The following is a 12002-nucleotide window of genomic DNA, read 5'->3' as shown; positions in this document are numbered from 1 at the left end:
TCACGCAAGTAATCAAATATTATTCGTTACCACTCACGTCTTAGCTATCAACTCACGTGATCAAATTCATAATTAGGTCTCTCATTCGTTACCAGATTTCCCTAGACCTCACTGACTCCGATTTCGTCCAAATTTGGATTAGGTTAGGAAATTCCAAGTTATTACCAAAAAGTTTTATGACCCCAATTCTTTCCCCATTGATTGTTTCCTAACGACGGAATCAGATCGTTACAATATTGAAACTCCGGAATAGAACCATAATGAATTTAACATGATTTACTGATCTGGCAATTTATAAAATTCTAACCTACAGTTGGAAGTTGAAAGGAACTTCCAAACATTGAATTAGTTTAGGAAGATGAAAAGTTATTCTACAATATTGAATAGGCTGCAATAAGTAGCAATTGCAAGAAAATTAATCCAACCTTTTGTAAACTCAAATACTTTATTGATTGTTGTTAGATAAGCATGCAACGTATGCGTTCATTCTGGGGTAGTATTGAATATGATGATTTTCTTAATTAATGATAGAACAATTAATTAATTATATTTTATAATAACTTAATTTAGTTGTTTTATTAGGAAAATATAATTGGACTGGTTTTAAGAGTCGCCACTTAATTTTTTAAAAAAATCAAAAAAACTATTCATTTTCACAAGACTGAAACAGGAATCTAGTGAAAACTTGAAAAGGGTTCGAGGTTCTTGTTAACATTCTAGGAAGGTTTTAAAAGCACCTAAAATGTCCACTAATGTGGTTATCCGACAATTAAATGTTTGGCTAAATTCGTTCGACTTAATTTGAATTGAACAATTTTTTATAGTTAGAATCATTTTTTTTTTTTTTTTAAAAGGGAAAGGGAAATATTGACCTATGATCTAAGTGAGATACTTCTCAAAATTTATTCTTTTAAGTCTTTTGAAAGAATGATCGACTTAGTTACATTGTTAAAACGAAATGAGCATCTATCGGGGATTTGAAGTTTTAGACCCTAAGATTAACGACAAATACTAACAAGCAAAACAAACACAGTAAAGTAAAAAGGAAAGGAGGTTGGACCCAAATCTAGTTTCTGTCCGCCTGAACTAGTATTTGGGCCCAATTGGTACCTGTCCTAGACTATTATAAGAAAATTGATTTCCTCTTTGGGCCTTAGACCCCATATTTCCTCTTTGTACCTATCCTAATAACTAACAGATAATCACAGAAATAAACAAAATAAAATAAAAGGCTTAGGCCTAATTACAACACAAAAAACAAAGCTGAAAATTCAAGGGGACTTTGGGCCCATTTCTACTTCTCATCCTTGCATTTTTGTTTTTGAACACCTGTACAACGACTCTCAGAAATACGTTCTTCAATTTCTCATGGCTGGCCGACTCAAAAGAATGGAATTTGGCCTCCGTGGCCCAACGAGGAAATGCAAGTATGGAGTCCAAAGTAGACTCGACCAAAGTCACATGTAAAGGAAGTAAAGGATGAATTAATATAAGTAGAAAGATATAGAATCTGAACCTAAGCAATCTTATTATTGTCAGTAAAGGGTAGGATGCAAAATAATGTCTCATTTATTCTTAACATAAAATAGCAGCAAGGCAAGGGGTGAAAACATAGATCAACAAGCACAACAATAGAAGTACTTCAAATGATTTTAAGAGATGGAATCAAGCTAGTAAGGATTCCCACTAAAAGAACTTATTCTTAAAATAAGCCAACAGATTATGCCATAAATTTAAGGAGAAGTACTTTCTGTTGAAAACACTCAAAAAAAAAAAGAAGCTTGATGAACCTATATTCTAGATTTATCATGGGCAAGACTCAAGCTTTATAATATATCCATAATTTCAATTTCACCAAACAACTCACATAGCACTAAAGGAATAACATTGGCCGGAAAGAATTGGTACTAATAGCTCACACCGAATAAGAAGGTGAATTTGTCACCACGAAGCAACTTTCAAAGAGGGCATCCCAACATAATTGAGGTCTCGTTTTCATACATTAAAAGAATCGTAAGCGACTGAGATAAGCGCCAAATTCTTATAAGATTTAATACTAAATTCGTGTGAACCAAATATTAGAGATGTATAAACTAACGAAGTCTAAATTATGTTCTTCAGCCCATGTTCGAAACTTAACCCCTTCATTATTAACAGAACTATTTAAGTTAAATCAGACATTATTTTCAAACAAAAATGGAACCACTAAATTTATTTTATTTTTTAATTTTTTTTTAACCACATAAAGAGTGCATATGAAGTGGAAATTTAAATAAAGTCTTGAAATGAACTCGCGATACGGAATTTGAACTTAAATCAGAACATGACTAAGTTTTAGTTTAAACGAGAAGAAGTCCGAGTTAGGTCCAAAATTACAAGAAAGAGTTGGACTTAGAGAAAGGTTTAGGCTATTATGAGAAAATAAGGATGAAGTCGAAGCATAATAGGCAGAAAGTGAACAACGATTACGAACTCAAAACGAGCCAAACATAAAGCTCAGAATCATGAGTGCCAAAAACTCTCAAAATAGAACACATATCTAAACTAATACTTTACAGGCTTGGGACAAACCACATTAATCCTTATATTCACAATGAAACAACAACCGAACTCGAACAAGAGAGAGAAAATTATAACAAAGTGCATTCAGCAAATATTTAAGAAATCTAAAGAAAACACAATACAAAAATAGCAGAGACTATCACCAATCCTCAAACTGACTTAACTATGAGAAATAAAAAAAGAAAAACAGCCAAGAACCTTAAGAAATAATAGATAAAACAACTAGAAATTAAATGAACCAAAGATTTAGAAAAGGATATACCTATTTCTGGGCAGCCAACTGAGACAATGAGCCGAGGGCGACGAGCTTTCACCACCAACACACTACTCCGCGAAATTCGACCAGACTTTCGCAACCCCAAAACGAACGGAAAAATATCTATGTTCTCTGAACAATTGTTATAGCTTTAGGTAGATTTCTCTCTATATCTTCTCACCAATTTTTCTAACCCCTCAATAAGGGATAAGGAGCATCTTTTAAATAGAGGAGATTTTCGAGTTGATGGGGAAAAAATAGGAGGGAATTGGGTGTATTCCCAAATTCAAAACTCCCAATCTTTCACCAATTTGGGACGACACCCTTTCCTGAAATTTTCACCCCATTTCGAAAGAGGAAAGGGGGAAAACGCGTGCTCTGTCCTGCTGTACGCCTTTGCTGGTAAGGTAAAAGAGGAAGACGACGAAAAATTCGTACTATACGCGTGCCCCTACTGCCGTGTATTCGCCGTGAAGTTGGCGTTTGTTGAAGGATGTGGACGTTGGAGCTGGACTGGGCTTGTGATTTGCTGGGCTGCCGGTTTCTGGGCTGGTTCGCTGATGAAGTTTTTGGGTTTGCAATTCTGTTGGAAGAAGAAGAAGATGTACCGGGGGGCTGGGTCGGTTCTGTATTGTTGATATACATATTGTTGATGTTGTTTGGAGTTGTATGTAATGTGTTGGGCCTGGGTTTATTTAGGATAAGAAATGGGCTGGAAAGAGTTGGTTTTGGTGTATCTGGAAATCAGAATTAGGCTGAAAATATAGCCCAATTTTTGGGTCTTAAAGAATTGGGAGGCTAGGTTAGCAAGTGGCTAATTCGGCTAAATTTTAGATAAGACGAATTAATATATTTTAATTAATGAGTTTCTTAATGTTAACGAAATAAGAATAATTAACTCAATTATAAACTAAATAAGTTAAAATATAAACTATTAGATAACTACACTAATTAACCAAATATTTGACGAAATCTTTGAGGCGATTTTCGAATATTCATCAACTATACTAATTATATACAAAATTATATAAGACATATATATATTGTTTAAAAATTATAAAAAGTGACAAAACTACTTAAAATAGTTCGAAAAGCATTTTGAATTTTAGAGAGTCAATTATTTCAAATCGTTTGGATTTAAGAAACTCGAAAATTAATTATTATAGAGGGTCAAAATTGGGTGTCAACATTAGTGTAGGGATAAAATGGTAATTCAACTTTTCACTTTGGAGCTTCCCAATTCATTGAGAAACTTTCAATCTATACATCAACATTCAACCGTGTATATATAAAGAAAACTTGAAACTCTTAACAACAATTATATGTATATTTTTGAAAACACTATAAAGTCAATTTACCTTTTTTGCATTATAATATGGATTGCACACCACTTCTATTGAAAAAAGGAAAGACAAAATTAGGAAAAATAGTATCAATAAATTGGAATGAAAAATGTAAAATTGTAATAAGAGGAAGAGAAGAAAAAATCATTAGAATATATTTACCTAACCATGAATAAGGAAGTACGTTGAGTAAAAGAAGAGTAATGCAAAAGTGTGAGTTGATATATGGAGGAAGTTGACTAATATAATAATCTGTATTGAATAATAAAAAGACCACTCTTCAATTTCTGTCAAAATTTTATAACTACGAGCTCAAGATAATATAAATTTATTAATTTAATAAATGACATAAATATATAACATACATTGTATGTATGTGTAGTTAATGGGGTAGTGAAAAAGACTCTTTCTAAAATTATAGTATTTTTAAACTTATAATATTAGTGCTATAGAAAATCATATAAAGTCATAAGCTACTGCAAGTTTTTATAGTAATTATTTTATTAAATTATATACCTATTATTTATTTTTAATTATTTATAATCATTTCAGAAATGTATAAACTAATTTTGGAAAGCTTGTAAAATGAGAAATTATTATTTCCTATCGTTATTTTAGCTATTATTAACATTTAGTATGACAACATTTAAAAAAGTAGCCTACTTTAAATATTAACTGTTTCTAAATTAACGTAGCAAATGCTTTGACGTTTTGTTTATCTAAACACGCAAAATTTTGTTTTTGAACTTGGAACATGTAATTATGCCTTGGGTGAATTATAATTCTATTTTTACTATTTAATTAATTAAATAATTTATAACATTTTAATATAATGAAGGGGTAAAATGGTAATCCAACTTTAAAGGTTGGAGCTTCCCACTTTTAGTAATACTAGTTTCTAGGAATGTGGCACGTTTGTTTCTTACTATTTTATAAATTTTGTACATGATTGAATTTATGTTGGTAGTTATTCATTTCACATTATTTTTAAAAATAACAGAAATTGCTACCATAAAGTATCCTTGGAAAATGAAAACATATAAGAAAATGCTACTACAATAACAACATGTCCAATATAATCATATAAGTGATGTCTTAAAAAAAATTATACATATGCACAGGGGCGGACCCACGTGTTGCCCAGGGGGTTCACCCGAACCCCCTCAATAAAAAATTACACTGTATATATAAGGTGAATTTTCTGGATTTATGTGGATATATATATTTTGAACCCCCTCAATGACAAGGTGAAGGAGATAGCCCAGCGGCAGCTCCCTTCAATATTAAGCCTGACGTCTAAGGATCGAATCCCTGGGTTAGCGTTTTCTTTTTTTAGTTTTTTACTTTCAGTTTTTTTTTTTTTTTAGTTCCAGTTCCCATTTTCATGTTTTTTTTAGTTTTTTTTTTTTTTAATAAAAAGTGCTAAAATGTGGTGTTAAACCCAAAAAATTCAAGGGTCCATACTCCCATTCCTAAATGCTAATAACTTTTTCACTTTCCAAATCCCTAAATCACTTTCTTGTTCTTCTCCAACACTCAAAACTCAAATATTAAAATCATCTCCCATAATATTCTATTGTTGATTTGACATATTTTAAAGGGCTAACTTTTTGTTTCATTGTAATCACTTATGTTAGTTTCGGATTTCTTGTAACAAAAATAACTTTTTGTACCTATAAACTATATACTACTACTTCCTTGAAATTTTTTTTGTTGACTTATTTACACGTTTATACTTTTATTTTTTGAACCCCCTGAACGAAAATCCTGGGTCCGCCACTGCGTATGCATCCTTACTTTTATCTTATAAATATAGAGAGGTTGTTTACCATGGACCCTTAGTTCAAGCAGTACTTTACTAAGTACTGCATAGAAAAGATTATTGAGAGACATAAGAAAAGAAAATTTATTAACATAAAATAGAATTTACATGCTGAATTTCACCTGAAATTGGAGAAAGGAAACAAAACAAAAATTGTTTCTGAGATTTACCTTAAGGAATAGAAGATCATTGATTCGGTCTCGTAATTTGAGGAACACAAAACCTGATTGAAAGAAGAAACAAATATTGAAGTGGAAAACATTATTACCTAATGAAATTATAATAATCTATATTTTATTACTTAATGTTACTCTTAAAATTCTGCACTTTTTTGTGTCAATGTATATTACCAAAATTAATGGTTATATGGTACATGAAAAGTTTGATATTACAAATAATATATATATTAATTAAATATTTTATAATTTTGTTTATTTAATTTAGAGGTAAAATGGTAATTCAACATTATACTTTGAAACTTCGCACTTCACGCGCGTTGCACATATAACCCATGTAGTAGATACACTATAAATCATACTAATTACTGTAGTATAAACATAAAGTTTTAAGTGATAAAAATACAAACTGAAATTGATGAGCAGATAGCTTAATAAAATTACTTCTTTGTTGAATGAGTGATTAGATATAGTGTAAACCTGCAAAATTGAACAACTCAATATTTCATAAAGATTTAAGCTATATAAAAGATCAGGTGGAAGGTGTACCCATCAATCAAGAATAAGAAACTTGATATTAACATATGACAATATAGTGGAAGTATCAACTCCAACAATCCTTTGTCACAATCTACATATAATTAATTAATATTGCTATTCTAATAATATAGCTTGTTGTCATGCTTTCCCTATTAAAAAAAATGAAATATTAGAAAGACCCTAATAGGAAAAGACAATAATCTAAAATATTAACTAAGTACTATATACATGCAAAAAATATATAAGTAATATACATACTATTTACTTACCATTAAAAGAAATCTGGACACATTAGTATATGACAGGACAATAAGAGAATCAATATACTTATTGGAGAGAAGTTTGATGGTCACGTTACACGTACGTCAGGTTGATTGCTTAATATATGTTAGCAGGATGTCATCACCTTTGGAGATAAAGGGTCCAAGAAATACAACCTCACTTTCTCAATCAGGTTGCCAACACCTTGATAAGAGTTACATCATGCTTCAAATTTAAAGAAACTGAAAACAACTTAAATTGCCTGCTTCCATTATTGATGTCATGTTGTACCACATTGATTTCAAGTTTGATGCGACTGCATTATTACATCAGTTTTTTTTCATATTCAAAGATCCAGAATATTACATTAGTTTTTTGGTTTTGATATGCAGAGAACTTTGAGGATTATGAAGTTTCCTTTAAATTATGTCCGTTACTCAACCTCGAGTGGCACCTTACAGCTAGTGGGAAGTCAAGAAAGTATATCCTGCTCGGAATGAAGTCAAGGTTAGATAACTAAATAATGATTTACTGCTGTTTCAGTTACTAAGATGCTTATTTTGTAGTAATAGTTTGCACTCTCATAAATCAGCGAAATAGATTTCCTTCATTGACACTCTCATCAGTCATCAATCAGCGAAACAGAGAAATCAACAGTTTCAAAATTCTCTGGAACCCATTTCGAGCTTCACGCCTTCAATTCTCATGACACCCAAGACACAGAAGACATCAACAGAGTAGAAGAATTCAACCCAACACCCATTTCAACCCAAGTTTTCGATTCCTACTTCACCTGATGAGAAGAAGTTTACGGGTGAGAAAGTTACAAAGGTGCAAATATCTTCTTCTATCTTTTGTTTACACATCTTCTGATTGAGTTATAATACATACCTCACTTTTATACAAGATGAGAAACCACAAAATGCCTTTATGAAGTGTTTGCTAAGTTGTTGTCGCCTAATTCAGATTTCACTGATTTAATTTTCTGACCCAAGTTTATGCATATGTTTGATCTAATGTTGAAAAGGAAAAACGTTGAATTATATGGATATTTTCTTTTTTAAGAATACAAAGTCGTGATAAAGGTAGAAAATTTAGATGGTATTAATTTTGATATGGATCACCATTGAGAACTTTGCCTAAGGTATTAAATTCTATTTTCCCTCTTTAGAAATGTTTCATGTAGCTCCTAATTGTGATGCTTCATTTACATATTTTTAAAATTTTATCTTATAACAGGGATAAAGTGTGTCCGAGTCAATTTGATGTTACAGACTTGCAGCTAACTGTTGTGTGTTATATAATTGCATATTTTTTAGACACCAGATATGGCCAAGTTCCATCTGCACCATCTGCAATGTTAACAGAATCTTTGATAGTTAAAGGAGGCAGACAAAAAAGCTAAACATCTTTTTTCTTCCGTATAGCTCCCAGGCAACTACACAGGGGAATGCTTGATATAAGGGCATCAGATATACATTTGCAGGGTGTTTATCGTACCAGTAAGAAAATCACTGTCTTCACTCGTAGCAGACAGTGATTGGAGGATCCATCCTCGCATCCCCTGGCACCTTCCAGCAGGCAAGCCTTTATTTTTTAAAAATCTCCTTTTGCATATACTTTTGCAATTTTAAGCTACATTTTGAACTGTGTTGTTGCTAACTTAAACGTGTTCTGTGCTTAATCAGATGTGGATTTTCAAGGGCGAGTACGACAAGTCTGGTCCATCCATTGTTCACAGGAAGTGCTTCTAAGGTGCTGCTACTATTTTTACATCTGTTCGCGCGTTCTTTTTTATTTTTTTTTTGTTCTTTCCGCTAAAGCTATTATGTCATCCACAGTGAACTCAGGTCTGCTGTTATAGGCAAGTCTTTGAGATGCAGCTATCAAAGAAGGGCAATTAAAATCATTGTACCGCTGATACTATTTCATGTTTCCAGTGCAAGCCTCTTTTGTAAGTTGACAAACACGATTTGTAAATATGTTTGGGACTCAACTAGTGGTTAGAGTATTGATTTTGTAAGATTTGTGTCTAGAAAATCAAATTAGAAAGATAACTCACGATGATTGAATAAGCTCGAAGAAGTGGATTTGAATTTCAAATCGTGCCTTTTTTTTTATGTGTGTGTGTGTGAGAGAGAAATTTGAAGTGTTGTTTAGATTTTTTGGAATAGTCTAAAGAGATTGTCTCTATAAAATTTGAAGACATTTGATGGAGATCTGATTAGATGATTTTGAACAACAATTGCAACTGAAAATGGATATGTATATTATTTTCGTAGTTAGCAACGTGTTATATATTTTTATAGTGGATATATTGTTTTCTCATTCGGTGTTTGGTATCCATATTGGAGTCCGACTAAATTTGGATTTGTGCATTTCAAGGGGCAGTGCTCTTGACATGATTTTTTCCATTCCACGGCTCATGCCCCTAAATTCTAATTAAGGATAGAAAAATCTCAACTATGTCACCACAACTCATATCAGTTATATTGGGTATACAAGTGTAAACTAAGATGATCTTCTAGACTTGTATTTGACATGAATTCATACACAAGTAGCCTTTGAATACCTCTTTCCCCATTAACGGCACAATACCTCTTCCACAAGCAAGATATATACATATAACCCTGCCAGGATGTAGACACAGGTCAATATCAATACTTTGCTCTTTTTATCAAAGATGAAAGATTAAACATCACCTTTCACCAAAGAAAGAAGCCAAATTGGTAATAATATATACTAATATCTGGGATGTTCCCAGTTACTTTTTATATATAGATACTTTAGAATGATTACAATTTTATGAAAGAATGCGTGTAATTAGTAATAAAATACAACTATTACAAATTAATCTTTAAGAGTCCGACAAGAAACACCAAATGAGAGGTGAATTTTAATGTTTAAAATTAATTAATTAAGCAACCAACCGTTAATTTTGAACTATAATTGGTAGTTAGCAAAATTCCAATAAAATAAAAAAGGGCTAATTTGAGCTCAACAAAGACATACACTTGCGACAATAAGAAATTAATAGAAAATCAAATTAAAGAAGTTTAATGGAAGAGAAAACACACAAAAAGATAGAGAAGGAAAAAGTACAACATACACATCTTTTTTAAAACTTAAATCATAACAATATAGATGGAAAAAGAAATACAATACATAATTTTCAAGTTTTTGTGGAGGCTTCCCCATAACCAATCAAAATTCAAGAGTCATCTTCGTCGAGTCAAACTAAAACATGAACCAAATAGTACAATAATGATACAAGTCACTACTTTAACTATAGAATGAAAATGATAATATTCTTGGGCAGGGGTCTCATGTAACAAAACAGATGAATTTATATAGATAAAAATTAAGGATATTTTTGACTTGTATATGACAATCGTGCTCCACATAAGTGACATCTTATTATAATGTTTGACTTGTAAATGTTAAGTATTTATAGGGTTTATGTTGCAGTAACTATTTCCTTAGTATATTTTGAGTGTTTGTTAATTCTCTTTGCTTGTTTGTTAATTCATTTTGACCAGTGTGTACCATCTATTGCTTCTGTGAAGTCGACAAAATATCTTTAGATCAGGATGAAATCTTTATATTTGTAAAAGAAATATAGTATTGAGATAATTTGCTCAATAAAATTGATTGCTTAATATATGTGAAAGGGTCCAAGAAATGCAACCTCAATTTCTCAATCAGGTAGCCAACATCTTGATAAGAGTTACATCAGTTTGAATGCCTGCTTCCATTATTTACTCCATGTTGTACCTCATTGATTTGAAGTTTGATGCGACTGCATTATTACATCAGTTTTATGGTTTTGATGTTCAGAAAGCTTTGGAGATTATGAAGTTTCCTTCAATTTATGTCCATTACTCAACCTCAGTGACTCCTCCAAGTTAGCGGAAGATCAAGGAAGTCTATTCTGCTCAGGATGAATTCAAGGTTAGATTTACTCGTGTTTCAGTCACGTATACCAAGATGCTTACTTTGTACTAATAGTTTGCACTCTCATAAATCAGCAAAATAGATTCCTTCATTGGCACCCTCATCAGTCAGCGAAACCACCGGTTTTAAAATTCTCTAGAACCCATTCTATCTTCATACCTTCAATTCCAATGACACCCGAGACTCAAAAGACATCAACAGAGTAGAAGAGTTCAACCCAAGTTTTCGATTCCTACTTCACCTGATGGGAAGAAGTTGACGTGTGAGAAAGGTCTAAAGGTACAAATATTATTTCTTCTCCGTTTCTTACTGCGGCGCTTAAATTGGTTTTGCCCCACTTTGCATCACAATGATGTTGGAGTATATCGGTTTTATACTGGTATTCAGATACTTAAAGTGGGAAATTGCTTTCGAAAATATAGTTTTCATTGTTCAAATGTTTTTTAAATCATCTGTTGATCCAAAATTTTCATTTTTCTTGATCTTCTTCTATCTTTAGTTTTACATATCTTCTGATTGAGTTATAATACATGCCTTGATTCTATATGTCAAATGCCTTTATGAAGTGTTTGCTAAGTTGATGTCGCCTAATTCACATTTCACTGAATTAATTTCTGACCCAAGTTTATGCATATGTTTGATCTAACATTGAAAAGGAAAAACGTCGAATGATATGGATATTTTCTTTTTTAAGAATACAAAGTCACGATAGAGATAGAAAATGTCGATGGTATTAATTTTGATATGGATCACCGTTGAGAAATTCGCCTGAGGTATAAATGATGCTTCATTTACACATTTTTAAAACTTCATCATATAACAACTATAAAGTGTGTCCGAGTCTATTAGATGTTACAGACTTGGCTCTTCTTTGTTTAATTCACTTTCTTCAATTTGATCAGAAAATATTTCTCTAAAGGCATGTCGATTTTATTATTTTACACGATTTCTGTTTGTGTTACTTTTTCGATTTCTAATTTGTTTTATGAATGTTTTTTACAGTTTAATTTTCGATGCTTCCAAGTTTCAGCAGTCCTGATTCCTGAAGTTTTCTGGGTGAGCATGGTTCTCTCCTTTGAACTGTGAAT

The 12002-nt window shown here is 31.8% G+C and overlaps 1 protein-coding gene and 1 long non-coding RNA gene across 3 annotated transcripts in view; both read left to right on the top strand.

The window, feature by feature from the left end:
* Positions 1-12002, top strand: part of LOC125844247 (putative disease resistance RPP13-like protein 1) — a 75181-nt gene that overhangs the window by 5216 nt on the left and 57963 nt on the right.
* Positions 7069-8471, top strand: LOC125844274 (uncharacterized). 2 transcript variants are annotated; one of them, XR_007444129.1, is made up of 4 exons: positions 7069-7153; positions 7353-7467; positions 7553-7791; positions 8388-8471. It is a non-coding gene; the product is annotated as an uncharacterized LOC125844274 (long non-coding RNA). The 2 variants fall into 2 exon arrangements; XR_007444128.1 differs by lacking the exon at positions 8388-8471 and adding an exon at positions 8200-8302.

Source organism: Solanum stenotomum, chromosome 11 (assembly GCF_019186545.1).
Source record: "Solanum stenotomum isolate F172 chromosome 11, ASM1918654v1, whole genome shotgun sequence".
In the NCBI taxonomy this organism is placed as follows: Eukaryota; Viridiplantae; Streptophyta; class Magnoliopsida; order Solanales; family Solanaceae; genus Solanum; species Solanum stenotomum.
This window is presented reverse-complemented; position numbering and strand designations above follow the sequence as displayed.